This window comes from Triturus cristatus, chromosome 8, assembly GCF_964204655.1.
Source record: "Triturus cristatus chromosome 8, aTriCri1.1, whole genome shotgun sequence".
NCBI classification, from domain to species: domain Eukaryota; kingdom Metazoa; phylum Chordata; class Amphibia; order Caudata; family Salamandridae; genus Triturus; species Triturus cristatus.
Window position 1 is genome coordinate 1,663,652,094 of NC_140591.1, and position 15,328 is coordinate 1,663,667,421.

Genomic DNA, 15,328 nt, shown 5'->3' on the forward strand with positions numbered 1-15,328 from the left:
CCTGGCAGTTCAGGTCGGACTGTTCCCATGAGGCACAGGGTCAGATTAATTTGAAAATGGCTAGGTCTAAACTGGAGTGGCGAAGTGAGCTGAAGAACAATGATGGATTCAACCCAGATCTGTGACTGGGGGTGAGTGTCTGAAAAGTTTCAGCACTCCGTCCAACATCTCCTTTTGTTTGCTTTGTAGGCCCACTAGTAGCATCTTAATTTACCAGCCCTTGGTATGTGGTAATACACTTTAAAAGGGGCTTAAAAGTAAATTAAATTTGTCAATGCTGTATACACTAATGTTAACATGTTTAGGGGAGAAGCACATGCACTCTAGCACTGGTCAGCAGTGGTAGGGTGCTCAGAGGTCTATGGCCAACAATAAGAATCATCAAAAGAGGAAGCCAGCTGGCAAAAGGTTTGTGGGAAGACTACACTAAGACTAACAGGTCGAACAATCAGGTTGCGTCAAAACGTGACGCTACCCCAACTCAAAATATTAGCAAATCTGGTCCCAAGAGACAATCCTAAATCAGAAATACTACAAACCTGTCAAAATGTCAAACATTAATACACCAATAATGTAGTCGGTCACAAGCTCACTTCAGACTGGGGAGGAGGGATTCCATTGGGCAGTTGTGAGTAACACGAACCTTTATGTTGTTATTTATGACTTCTTTGACTTTCATTTAAAGACCCTGGTAGCTCATAGAAACCAATATAGGAGAATGTTGCAATGGTGCAGTGGGGCAGGGGAATGAATGGAACAATGAATGGAGCAATATAGGAAGATATAAGAAATGGATGGAGGGACAGTGAGAAAGGTGGTAGATAAAAGAAAGATGGATCGCTAGAGAGGGTGGATGAAAATGATGGTGGGTGGTTAGACGTGAGATAGATATACAATTTGATGGAGGAAAGAAGGATTGAGAAAAGAGTGAATACAAGAAAGAGATGGAGGGAAGGATGACGAGAATAAATAAGGCCATACAGAAAAAAGGAAGGTTTAAAGGATGAAAAAAGACAGAAAGAAGAAGAGGTGGCTAGTTATAAAAGATGGGAGAAGAAAAGAAGAATGGATAGATGGACGGATGGCCAGATGGGTAGATGATTGGATGGATGAAAATCACCAGAAAGAAGGATGTGGAAGAAAGGATGTAAGAAATTAAAGAAAGATGAAAATAAAGAGAAGGATGGAGAGAAGGCAAAAGAAAAGAAAGGAGGAAAAGATAGAAAATGGCAGAGAGAAGGACTGAAAAAAGAAAGAAGAGAGGAATGAAAGACGGGCAGCCTTGTTCTGTACACTATAAATGAATCACAATATTTCGTCAGCACCCTTCAATATTGCCTTTAGAACCTATAGGGGTTTTCAAAATTTGCTTCAGAAGCAGTTATCTCTTCAACATTTCTTAAGAAGGTCATCCTCTGTTGGTAGCCCTTGATGAGTTTGATTATTCCATGAGTGCCAATTCAGAAATTCATGGAAAGCCTCTATTTTTGACTGAATTCTTCCAGAGGAGCAACACCCCAAAAAGGGCTGGGCTCAGTCACTCACTCCCTCACTCACTGAGTTCCATTTGGATTTGGTTCACTAAAGAGTATTCTATATTTCTGGTAGATCCCTTACTTGATATGTGTGCATCCACTTGTCCCCAGTATGAATCCTAGGAGGTTGGTTGTTTATTTCATCCGTCTGATGGCAACAAGTTGAGTATTGGTAGGTAAGAGCAATAACAGTTATTTACAGAATTATAAAACAGCAAATCCCCATGGTGGCAATGCCTGTATGAAACAAGTTATTAATACAAGAAAGGGGTATTCATAAAGCAGGTATTATTGTAGCAGGTCCTGTCAAACAGCAGCAACCCACGATGACTACAGTCACCCTATCACAATATATACTTCTCTTTGCCAGGGAATCTTTCAACAAGCATTGGTAAAGCCAACAGATCACATCTTTAATATATGAGGGCTAAGCTACAGGCTTTGGCACTGCTTGTTCGCAAAGCATCAGCAAACATAAAATAAAGGAAAATGGGTGTTGAGGCCTTCGCATGCATGATGGTGTGCTAGAAACCCTCTCAGAATGTTTTCTTCTCAATGATAAAAACTTGTTTCAAGATAGTAGGTTTAATGTATCATTCCAATGCAGCCAACGGGCATTTTGGAATGATAAAATAAATTAAAAGAAAGCAAGGTCAGGAGAACAAAATAAAAGTAGTGAGCAGCCTGGTGGCGTATGCAGCTCTCGGGCCTTGCAAAAAAATAAGTAAAATATAAAGTAAGACAAGGGAGCCGGCTGGCAGCAGCGTGCCGCTGGCTGCCCATAAAAGAAAAAACAAGCCTTGGCAAATCCAATAGGTCTGGCCATAGCAGGTTTAGGAATTTTCTTTGCATCTATATGTCTAGAATTGACACAGTTCATAAGTATATTTGTTCTGAAATGCACAATAAGATATATTTAACTTGCCTGGAATAAATATTCATTGTTGAGCTTACCATAATGGGACATGATAAACACAGTGACAAAAATAGCAAGAGTACAGAGTGTCAAAGCTTTTAGTAGGAAGGAAACTCAACACAACAAAACGTTTCCTCAAAGCTGAAGGGTACCTTTCCTATTGTGAATAAGAAAGTTCATTGTAAAGCTTGGGTGTGAGCAGAGAAATTGGAATTATGCAGCATGGAAAAACAGATTATGCAACAGAGTTCACTTAACTATGCAGCAAGATCAGGCAAATTAGGCTGTACAATGTGGCACATTGTTTGGCAGTATATATTCACTATTTTGTTATTTTAATAACATTTGTTGTTGAAAGCTGCAAATTATCCTGTAGATGATGGATCATGTGGCAAGTGGGGTAATGAGGAAATAGGCAAATTCGGTGATATAATGTGGCACATTTTGTTATAGTAATTATTTTGTCATTTTTATGTCTCGCCTAGAGTTGCAGCGCCAATGCGCTGCCATCGCTTTGCGAGGCATGCAGTATATACTGTAGTGTGGAAGCTTTGTGGAAGCTCCGCCCACTCTCTGCCCATTGGCTTTTGTCTTAAATGCTGCCTTCCGATTGGTTTGAAGCTTATTAGTCCCTCCTCATTCATCATTTGTATCCTTCCACGGCTATGGCCCATTTAATCCTAACACTATTTTCTTCCCTGTCTCCCCAACCCACCGCCCCCTCCCTCAGTTTGTGATTTCTCACCCTCCTCCACCCCCCACTCCTGTTTGTGTTTTCTTGCCTGCCACCACTTCCGTTTTCATCTTTCTTATTGCCACCTTGAAATATGCGAGTTCAAGAAGCGTGCTGTACAAAAACTTCTCGCGTTTAATGAACTAGATTTTAATGTTACTCTAAATATATTAAGACTCTAGGCAACATTCGGGGTATGCATGGCAACTGACGCCCCTTAGTTCACAAATGGCATTGTTGTCGGGCGGGAGGAGCGGCAGTGTTTTAACTCACGCTTAAAACGAGCACTTTAATAACTTCCTCTCAATTCAGTGCTATAATCTTGTGTACTGAGGTGACGGCTAAAGAGATGCACTTTTTGGAATTCTGAAGAGACATTATCGCACATTTACATCATGTTTACTGTATGATTAACATGACGATCATTTTCACGGCTCGCCCACTGGCTCGTATATGCTTGGCTCGTCTCCGGCTGGCTCTACCTCTAACAAAGAGATGAATGGATACATGACAGTGAGCCCGGTAGATGGTAGAGAAATAGACTGGTGCAGACAAACAGACAAAGTCAGTCTCCATTGCCTCACGTCAGAAGCCGGGATTCGGATTCACATGCTCCGATCCCGATCACGTTGGTTGGTCTGTAAGCACTACTTTTATTAATGAGTTTTGCATTAGTAAAGCACCACGGTGTGCATGTGTGGCGACTTCACCCATGAGGTACGTGCAAAGCAATTGTTGACACAATCCACACCTTGCGTCTTTTTCAATATATTTATTACGAAGTGCAGAACCTTTCCAAGGGATTTTGCACACTACATACATTCACTCGAAAAATAAAACATGTAGGTAAAAAACATTGCCATTTACAATGTTAATAGCTCTAACTCACAAATGCGAGACCTATTTGCATTGCAAATGCTTGTTTCACATGCTATGACTGTCTGGGCAAAGCTTTAGGCGTATTGATACTGGTTAAATAGTCAAATAGCACAATAACCAAGAGAAATGCGACCAATCAACCTTTGAAAAGGGTCTTTCACTGTGTTGCAATGTGTAGCCACCTTGTTACTTTTGACCCGTTTGAGCGAGAAACCAACTTTTTCTGGTTAAAATCTGGAGAATGTGCAGCAGATGAAGGATTAGGCAAATGAGGCAAATCCATATTTATTTGCAAAATTGTCTAAATTCCTGTGGCCCTGTGGTTCTTTTGGGCGCCTGGCCGTCATATACATATATTTTTATGCTTCTGAAAGCTGTAACAACATGAAAATTAATATGGTGAACTGATCCTGGCTCTTTTTTTAAAAGTTAAGATAGGGAGATATTATTTTTGAACAAAAAGCAATGAATGGAAAAAAAATGAATACAAAGCGATGTAGCCAGGAATATGAAAACTGAAAACATACAGTCCATGCCGAGCTCTCTGGCCTGGATGTCGCCAGTGCTGACAATAGAGTTAAGAGGATTAGGGCCAGCCCTGTGGTCCTGTTCGACAATCTTCTATGTCTAAATGGGGAATGCAACAGAGAGATTGCTAGAGTGAAGGCTGGCAGCGCCGCCATCAATCCAAGGCCCAGTACCACAATCTTGGAAGCTGCAAGGCCTCCACAAGCATATAAAATAAAAAAAATCCTTTGTTAGAAAGCAAAAAGATGTTTTTGCTACATTTTTTTTTAAAGACTCACGTTCTTCTACCAGCCGAAACCATAACAGTAAGTCATAAGTCATAATTAAAATAACAGTGTTAATGGCTAAAGCTTCAACAGTCCTAATGATAACAACAACAGCATGAATATAAATATTGATGATAATGAATTCACAAGGAGAAGAAAAAGGAAGGGACTTCCTTATTGTATTTCCTAATTAGAAAGTAAAATCTTAAATATTACCAGAAATACAATTTGTATTCGCTAGAAAGGGGTTCTAAATTAGGATGACACTTCCAACATTATCCTGCAATCTGTAAATGGGTTATTCATATGATGCCATTTTATACATTTCAATAAGCCATTCATCATCTGTAGGACATTGTGTTGTACTCCAATGTCTTAATATACAAATTTTGGCTACGTGAGTGCAATAGTTATCAATCGTCTTGCATGATTTGTTAGATTTCAGAGATCAATAACATCATGTAATAGAAGTACATTTTTGTTAAAGATTAGGGACACTTAGAAATGAGTCAGGACCAAGCCCTTTTAGACTTAGGAAGTTCTAGGGCTAACACCCATGGGAGCACCGGAGTACTTGTGTTACCTCACCCAGGGAAGCCGGGTGCATAGGTATCTTTTGGTGTCGGGTCGCGTCGTAGATGTCAATGGGAGCTGGTGAAGAAGTGTTGCTGCCGTGAAGATGCGAAGTGTCCGAAGAGATCCAAGCCTGGATCAAAGAGGAGAAGAACCTGAAAACAGAGGGGACAGAGTCTGGGTCACTAGCCAGTGACCAGGAAGGCGAGGAGCAGATGCCCACCGATGTCGGTGATTTCAGGTGAAAGAAGTGAAGCTTGACTCTTCAGCCACGAGGACCAGGAGGCATCTACGATGACCAGGAGCTGGATTCGAGCTGTCCCACAAAGGATGTCGAGTGCTGCAGCATCGGTGCCCAGATTGGACACAACAAGCCTTGGCAACAGCAACCCACGCAGAAACGAGAAAGATGCTTCGGTGCAGACCAGCAAGGTCTGTGGGACTCACCACTTGATTGGGAGTCAGGGCACATCAGGAGCAACCAGGAAAGCCAAAGGAATTTCAAAGTTATCCCCTCAGGGACCCACCAGTCAACCGACCAGGGATCGCGAAGGGACCTCGAGACAAAACACAAAATGGCAGCCCACAGGTCACTCGGAATGACCAGGCTGACAATCTTCAATGGATTCAGTGCTCGAGGTGGGGGCTACAAGTCAGCCCAAGCACGACTTCAAGAGATGTCGTGCAGTCAATGTACTTGCAGAAATGCACAGTGACCAGGAGTTCCGGTTCCACGCTACTCACGAGGGCTGCGGGTCTCAGCTTTGCTGGGGACTCGGGTCGGTCTCTGAGATGTCTGGAAATCCTCTTCCTGGGCTGCAAATACTTCAGAGTCCGGTGGGAGCTTCGATAATGCAGACTGGCAAATTGCTTCTTTGGTGCCTGCCAAGCAGGGGAGTCACTCCTTGACACCAAGGGAGATTTCTTTAGTCCTCTGGTTTTGGGCAGAGCGTCGAAGGTCCAGGATTCGGCTTCAGAGTTTCGTCCAGGGTAATCTAAAGTCCTAAGGACTGGAGTCCCATACTTATACTAAGGTAGGGGGATGGACATACTCTGGGGACCCACCTATTGGAGTGTTTGGAAAGACGGGTGGCTACACCCATTTCCTTTGTCCAGTTTCACGCCAGAGCAGGGGCAGGAAGCCCCTGAACCGGTTTGAGCTGGACTATCCACAGGGACACCAAATGTGCCCCCAGTGCAGGACTTCAAAGCACTCAGAGAGTCCTCCCACTCAGTCCCAATACACATAAGCCTGTCTGGGAGGTGGTTACACCTCCCTGTGACAGGAAACCTATTGTCCAGGCCTCCCCTGCTGGAGTTTCGGTCAGCAGCAGAAGGCCAGACCCGTGTCTGTGGCTGCAGCATCCATTTTGTGATGCCAGGGCTCTATTAAGTTTCTACCGGGTATAACCGTGCTGTCATGTCTCTCCCTCTAGAAGGGTGGGATCATACTCCCCCACCAGTTACTGGTGTGGGGGTATAATTCCAAGGTGTTTGACACCAAACACGACATGTTTCTGTGCAGCCAGTCCAAAGTTAGCATTTACAGTTTGGTTATAATGCACTTAAGAGTATATCGTCAGGCTGCACTACTGACAACCACGGAGAAGAGATTCCAAAGGCTGCAGAAGGGCTTAGCTCATGCCTGGGCTCCCCCTCGCATATAACCAAGCACCCTGCCTTCGGGATTGATAAGGCCTGCCATAGGGGTGACTGATAGGTTTCTATGTGCAGTATATGGTGAGATATAGTGAACCTATATCTCAGTAAGGGGTGCATGCACCACCTTACCCAGGCTGCAGTAGCTGACCTGTGGTGTCATTTTGGGTTGCATTCCAGGGGTGGCATAATACATGCTTCAGCCCCTGGTAGGCCTCTGGGATACCTATGCCCTGGGTACATAGTATACCATATACTAGGGACTTATAAGGGCACCTCAGATCCAATCTGAACTGTACCTAAAGTACATGGAATTATGTTAGAGAGGAAGCAGCTAGGCTGGGGCCCTGAATTGCAGGGTCCCAGCCGGACTAAAGTCGAAAAACAGTGAAACACCAGCAAAAAGTGGGGGTAAACAGGTGAAACAGATCCTACTCTCCTGCATCGCCTTTTGACATGAAGTTGTGCTGGTAATAGGCATGAGTGTAGTTTATGCACTATGAGAAAATAAAATCCATACACTGCTGCTATGAATTTCCCCCGAATTCTTAAATATTGTAACTCTGGGGAATCCTTAAGTATCCATGGAAATGTTCCTAGTTTATGAAATTAAGCTTGTTTTTGTTGTATTTCCCCTCTTGGGAGCTAGAGAGTTGAAATTCTATCTAAAGCATTTCAAAGGTTTTAAGCTCATCTTCTAAAGTAAATAAGTGATCCAACATTAAAATACCTGCTCTCTCCCATATATCCCAGGAAATATTCTCTTTCCCAATTCTAATATCAGTGTTACGCCTTTTAGGAGCCTTTTTGTGTAGTCTGTGGTTACTCTTAAGGCGTTTGTGGGTGTGTATCCAAATCTTAAGAATAGATTGAATAATAGGGTTGGAAGCTTGTAAAGCCGGCAATTAATGAGTAGAAAACATTTGTAAACCTGAAGTTGCCTGTACAGATTGTCTTTTAAGAAGAAACCTTAGTGGGGGGAACCTGTTTTCGGGGTCAAAGAGAAACCAATCGAGATAAATGGAAGGCTGAATAGTGATGCTCAATGCATGTAAACTACGACCCCATATTGCATGTGAGCAAGCAATTTGGAGATTTTATGTCTAGGTCTCGGAGATCCCCAAATAAAGGTTGTAATACCTTTGTCGATAACTCACAATATTGATATATTAACTGTCAAAGGCAACAGCCCTAAAACATATTCGGAATGATGCACTGCCTTTCCACTTCCCCCAAATGGACAGGTTCACATACTCTGAGTTTTTTTTGGCAATGAGCTGATCTAAGTTATCTTGAATAATACATTCTAAACCTGTTTTGATATAAATACCTAGATAGTTCAGGCGATCCACTTTCCCCTGAAAATTATAGTCTAAAATAGCTGCTTTTGTTGCACCTTTGGACAACAGGAGCGATTCACTCTTATTCCAATTGACTTTGTAGCTAGTAACGGTTGTAAGGCGAGAAATGGTAGACAGGAGTGTCAGACGTGAAGTAGGTAGATCAGTAAATATGAACAATATGTCCTCCGCATATAACAGTATTTTTGAAATCCCTGCCAGTGGCGGAATGTCTGCTAGTTGTGAACACTGTCTTATTGCCGCAGCCAGTGGTTCAAGTGCAAGAAGGAATAAAAGGGGCAACAAAGGGCAGCAATTCACTCGAGCGGACAGTGTCTCATATAACCATTTGACCTTAGAGATATAATCATTACCTAATCCCACCATATGTAATGTATGGAACATATAGCTCCATTAAGTATGGTCCAAGGAAAAGGCACACAGTCATAGGACATTCCTAGACTCTATGTGTTGATTCAGGTTGTGACAGTGATTACATGAAGGAGTCACAAGTTTATGAAGTAATGACATTGGACATTAGTGACCCGTGGCTTAGTTAAAACACGGATCAGGTTGTCACTATGCCACTAGGACCAAGGTTATATCAGTGATATCTTTGTAAAAGACAGTGCTGGTGATGGCGCCAATTTCATTCATGACTAAAGCTTTTCAGCTGTGTTTCTTAAAATAAATGGTCCTAGCTCCCTTTCAGATGCCGTATTGCGTTTTGCACTTCATAGTTCTATACTTTGCTAAATTACAGTTGCATCATGTCCTTGTCTTGGGAATCCAAGTTCATTTAGGACACTGAATGAATGAATGAGTGAATGAATGAATGAATGAATGAATGATTGAATGAATGTATAGAGCGCTGAAATCATCCCGGCAGGGGTATCTCTGTGCTAGCAGCGAATAAAAGTGAGGTAGTAGTGGGGCGCTCAATTTTTGAAAAGTTCTGTTTTCCGTTTTCGGACTGTAATCATTCATGCAGTAAATGTAATAATAAGATTTATGGCAGGAAGCATCCCTTTATCCCTTTAAATCTCTTTGTACAATGGCTGTGAAAGTTTTTACTTCCACGATACTTTTCAGCTGCAGACTAATGTCCTTGTCGATTTTGGGAGTTGAATTTTCATCCAGAGGCTCTGCTTTTATTGTTGATTCTTTCCGGAAGCATAAGGTGGAAGAGTTTACTCTAATTTATTATCCATACTCAGTGGAGGAGGAACACTCATCTATTCATCATGTTACTCAGCATAGGAGGAACATTTACCTATCAATGATTGAAGAAGCACTAGTTTATATGTAAATAAAACAGATTCTAGATTAGATCCACAATTATCTAATAAAATTGTAATGCCTCTGTAAACACACTGTACTCTACTGTGGCGTGGCTCTGAATTTTGTGGAACATCATAGCTACACCTTAGTTGTATTCTTGACATGTATATAGCAGTTTCACTGACACCTTTACAGGTAAATATTAGTTGTGGTTAAAAGAAGGTGCTTCAAATAGTTTTTGGGTGGAGGTACTTTGGACAGAGATGCGGTGTACATTCATTTCCATGCAATAAATTAATGAGTGTTTCAGCTTAAAAGTCTTATTGGGGAGAGACAATGGTGCTTTAGTATTAAACAAATGTGAGGATAGGACATAGAAGAGGCACCTCAAGGTAATTCCTTGTTTTTTTCTCAGGGTTCTTAAGCACCCTCCTGTCTGTCCTGGGTAAGGTTTTCCTCTGTGGCCCTAGGCTTGAGAAGGAACCAACACATTCCAAAGTTAAGCAAGGATATAGAACATCAACAAAAGCGCCTGTTGGACTTGGCCCTTGTTGCAGGGTCATCCCTGAACTTTTTGCCTTCCTCCTGTATTTTCTCTGACCTGTTTTTGTTGATTTTATGATTCTGGGCACTTTACCACTGCTGATCAGTGCTAAAGTGCACATGCACTCCCTATTGTGAATTGATGTATTGATTAGTAACAACATGATTGGGTTATTTGATTTACTTGTCAGACCCTAGAACAGTGCACCATGTGTGCCCAGGGCTTGTAAATCAAATGCTGCTGGTGGGCTTGCAGCACTTATTGAGCCACCCACAGTAGCAGCCTGTAAAGTGTGTCTCAGGCCTGCCATTGCAGAGCCTGTGTGCAGTCTAGTACTGCCATACTGACTTGGTAATTGCACCCACTTGCCAGTCCCTAAACCTTCCCTTTTCTTCATATCAGACACCTCTAATGTAGGCCCAAGGGCAGGGTGCATTGTAAGTATAGGTAGGACATGCTCTGGTGTGTGTGGCATGAGCCTAATAGTAAATTACAGCTATTTTTGTTTTTCACTACTGCAAGGCTACCATTCCCCATAGGCCAGAATGGGCAGTTTGATTATAACACCTTATAATCCTAACTGACCCACGGAACATGGTAGAAATTCAAGTTTAGTATGCCTTAACTCAGAATGATAAAATACATCTTATAGTGAAGTTGGTTTTAACATTCTGCGTTTGAAAATACCACTTTTAGAAAGTAGGTATTTTCTTACTTAACCATCCAGCCTGCCTCTGCTAGCTTGTGGATTGTGTGTCTGGTTTTGTGAGTGACAGGGGCTGGGGGATTCCAGGAGACAGGGTGAGTCAGCACAGGGCTGAATAGACCTATCTGCATGTAGAGTGGTGGGAGGAGTAGCACCTTGGTCTGAATAGGGCTGTGCTAGCCTTTCACAATGCTGGCTCCACCTCCTGTGGTGCGTCTGATGTCCCTGGCCCACCCTGTCAAAGGTAAGAAGGAGTCCTGTAAATAAAGTGCTCCAGTAATGCACAGAACTGGTTTGGACTAGGTACAGGCCCCTCTGCCTTCAGAGGACAAAGGATTCAGTAGTATAAATATGGGGACCCAGACCCCACGACTTTAGATCACTTCTAGAACAACAAGACAAACCTCTGTCAAGGAGAAGAACCAAGGAAGCTGTAGGAGTTGGACTGCCCCCCTGCCAGTGTGCTGTGTTGGCCAACAGTGGTGTCTTCAGTGCCAAGGAGAGAAGAAGGAACTTTCAAAGAACTTTCATCATCTTGCAGACTATTACTCCAAGGGCTTGAACTTGTGCTTGCCTCCTGCTGAAGTCTCAGGGACAAAAGACTTCACCACCAGCTCCCCTCTGAATTTCCTTGCTGGGAATTCTGTCTGCAGAAGCCTGCGTGTCGCTGGGAGCTGGAAGCATGACTCAACACGAAGAAGTGTGTCGCAGTCGCAGCTGTTGCCGTCGCATCACCGGAGAAGCGTGTTGTGTCGCTACCGCAGAGGTTGTCACCGCATCACCAGAGGAGCGTGCCTTCATCAAAGCTGTTACCCGACACATCACCGGAGAAGCGCGTCGCCGCCGTAGAGGGCGCCATCGCATCACCGGAGAAGCGTGTCGCAGGGCCTGTCGTGGCTCCAAAGTTACAGAGTTCGCCGCTCAGCCGCCGGACGTGCATGCATCGTCTTCACGTCGTCGCATCAAGGGCGCCATCTTATTGTATCGCACCAGGTTATCACATAGCATCGAGGCACCATCTTGTCGCATCGTAACCATAACGCAGTACGAGAATCAACGCATCACCTCCTCTCCGGTAATGGCTAAGATGCAGCCCCTACTCTGCGCAAGCATTGAGGTGCGACGTATCGTCTCCCCCGAAGCAAGGAACCGATGCATCTCCATCACTGCGAACCTTTTGTTTGTTTTGCGTTACGCATCCAGGTACTTTTGTGAGAACTGTGTCGCATTTATCATCAACTTGAACTAAGTGACTTCTGCCATCTTTAAGTCTATTTTGAGTACAGTATTGTGGATTTTTGTTGTTTGTGGTCTTGTGTTAAGTCTATATAATGAATACTTATTTTTATAAAACCTTTGTGGTGTCCGTCTGTAGTGTTTTCACTGTATTGCTGTATGTGTTCACAAATGCTTAACACACTGCCTCTGAGATAAGCTTATCTGCTCGTGCCAAGCTACCAAGGGGGTGAGCAGGGGTTATCCAGTAGTGTAATCCCCTTTCCCTGACTTAGAAGCAAGGGACCCTATTTGGTCAAAGGTACCTACCTCTGCTAGCTAGAGACCCCCAGTTCTAACAGCGACTTAGCTACAGAAATAGCTACTGATTCCTATCCAGGAGGACTATGACAAGAAAAGGTAGGCATGTGAGTAATGTAGATCACTGCTAAACAATCTGACCCTTAGTGTCCGGACCAAGCAGAAGTTTCCTACTCTGGACTTGGAACAGCACAGTGGCCAAAATAATGAATGTAGACAGAAATAATCGAGTTGAGGATATTTTTATACCTCAATATGATAGCCAAAATATCACAATCAAAATTATACCAAGGTAAGTGCATATACAGTAGTAAAGTCATCTTTTCTCATCTCTATATCTACGTACCTTGATGATATAGATATCCTTATGATAGGTATTTGTGGAGTTAGGGATAAGAAATCCATGCAGTCTTACCTGTCGATATTTTAGTCCTCGATATTTTGATAATGGTATTAAGGTATAATAATATGCCCTCCTGAGTATTCACACCCAAAATAAACTTCAATTTGAATGAGAATGTTACACCATGCATAATTTGCTTATGTATTTCAACGGAATCTTGGTAAATATAATAATTTAGGAAAATGCATACAGTAATAGAAGCAATTTATACATGGAGCGCTCTACTCCAATATCAATCTTGTCTTATGCAGCCCCAATCTTACCAAAAGAGCTTACAGATCCTCATCTTTACCTTGACGTGGCTTTAGCCGAAGATTGTGAGAGATGCGAAGAGGCTTTATTTACAATCTCTCATCAGTTAACTGATACACAAAGGGAGTTAGCACTAATTAAACAATTCAATCATTGTGAAGCCCATTTGGCCCAACAATAAGGACTCAGAAATTGAAGTTAAGGAAGTGTATTTCCAATTAATAGTCAATCAAATATATGTGCATGTCAGGAGAATATTAAAAAGATATAAGATTACAGCTGGTAAGCTGAAATATCGCAATTGGCTAAGTCTCAATAGCGTAATATACACATTATTCACATCCACAACAATACAAAAACTAAAAATTAGAAATAGGTGTTCTTTAATGAAATTCTGATTCTCTCTCTGAAACATGAATAGCTTTAAAAAGTCATCTAATCAAGGCTTTAAGTTTAGAATATGGATAGTTCATAGAAAAGGGTCTCAAAGTAACTTGAAAGTGCGAGGAGGTATCAGCATAGTGAAGAGTCCAAAGTCTTTCCAAATTGGAATACGTGTTTAGCATAAAGCTTCACACTTTCAAGAATAAGAGGAAGCAGAAAGGCCTGTACCCCTCCAAGTCTAACAGAATCTACTCTAACCCCTAACAGTGTATACACTAATTGAAACAAACAGAAACTTCAACAACAGTTGTATCTCTTCCCACACCACCAGGAGCCAATTGTTTCTGTCTTGCCGAGATGTCTTTTCTCAGACATTACGATCAAGAAATTAATCCAGACAATACTCCTTTCTCTAGCTAATGAAGCCTTGAGAATGCAACTGCAAAAGAAAGAACACTCTAACCAAGGAAAGCATATTTCAAAAACACAAGGGCTTTAGTCAGACTAACTATAACTAAACATTTAATGTGCATTTCAAATACATGGTTATACTTGTGCCCATTTAACTCAAGAACAAATGCAAACATGAGTAAAAGCATACATGATAACACTTTCAAATGTGGATTTCAGAAAATGTGCAAATGTGACTTAAAGTATAAATGCAAACGTAAATACAGAATTCATCTTCATGTTTAAAATGAAAAAGATTACACACATTTATAAATCTCTCGTTTCTACAGTCAATTCTTCTTATTCATGTGTCTAAATGTTCATACGCGTTAATAATGTTAAGGCACATAGCAAATTTCATCTGGTTCTCAACTAGATCCCATTCCTACTGAAGTTTGAAAAGATAGATCGGATGAAATACTCCCAACTCTAAGAATGACCTGCAACCAATACCTTGACACTGGTATGGTACTAATGGCCTGGAAGAAGGCATTGGTAACCCCACTGTTAAAACAAACTTTTGGCTGACATTCATGGGCCCAGTAATTATCGTCCAATTGAGAGACTTTCTCAAACAGAATAACCTGCTGGAACAGCAACACATAGGCTTCAGGCTGACCCATGGGACAGAGATGGCTTTAGTCTTAGCTACTAAAGAACAGAGGATGCAGGTTGACGGTTCTGGAATGGACGTACTGATCCTGTTTGACCTCTCTGATGCCTTCAACACAGTCAACCATCAAATGATGCTCATCTGCTTAAAAGAGATGGGGATAGGAGGTACACTCATTAAATGGTTTGAATCTTACCTGTCCAGAAGATCACAAGCAATATCTCTCCCACTTTTGTATCTGAATACAAAGAAATCTGGCATGGGGTGCCTCAAGGTTCCGCCCTAAACCCCATCTTGTTCAATGTATATTTAAGGCCATTGCTGACTTTAAATAAGTCTTTTGGGATATCATTTGTGAACTATGCAGATGCTACTCAATAAATGTTATCGCTGGATAAATCATACCTAAGTCATCTAAATAACCTTCATGCTTGTCTGAAAGAGATATCCAAATGGCTCAATCAGAACAAATTAACATTAAACAGAGATACAACAGGATTTGTGTGCTGCTTGCAGGGAATTTACAACAGCAGCTCACAGGGAACTTTTGGCCACGGACCAATAATACGGATTTGTAGATAGCACATTCTGTGCGGAATCTTGGAGTCCAAATTGACGAAAGACTCTCAATAGAGGCTCATGTCAATAAAACTGGAGCTGGCTGCCTTGGACTTATTAGAAATCTGAAGAAAAGTGTCCCTCTGCATCTATAGCCTACTAGGAAGTTAGA

At 42.1% G+C, this 15,328-nt stretch overlaps 1 protein-coding gene across 1 annotated transcript in view; it reads left to right on the forward strand.

Moving 5' to 3' along the window:
• The window catches only part of LOC146808515 (extracellular calcium-sensing receptor-like), a 107,346-nt gene that overhangs the window by 38,190 nt on the left and 53,828 nt on the right, over positions 1-15,328 (forward strand). The gene's annotated exons all lie outside the window — the stretch shown is intronic.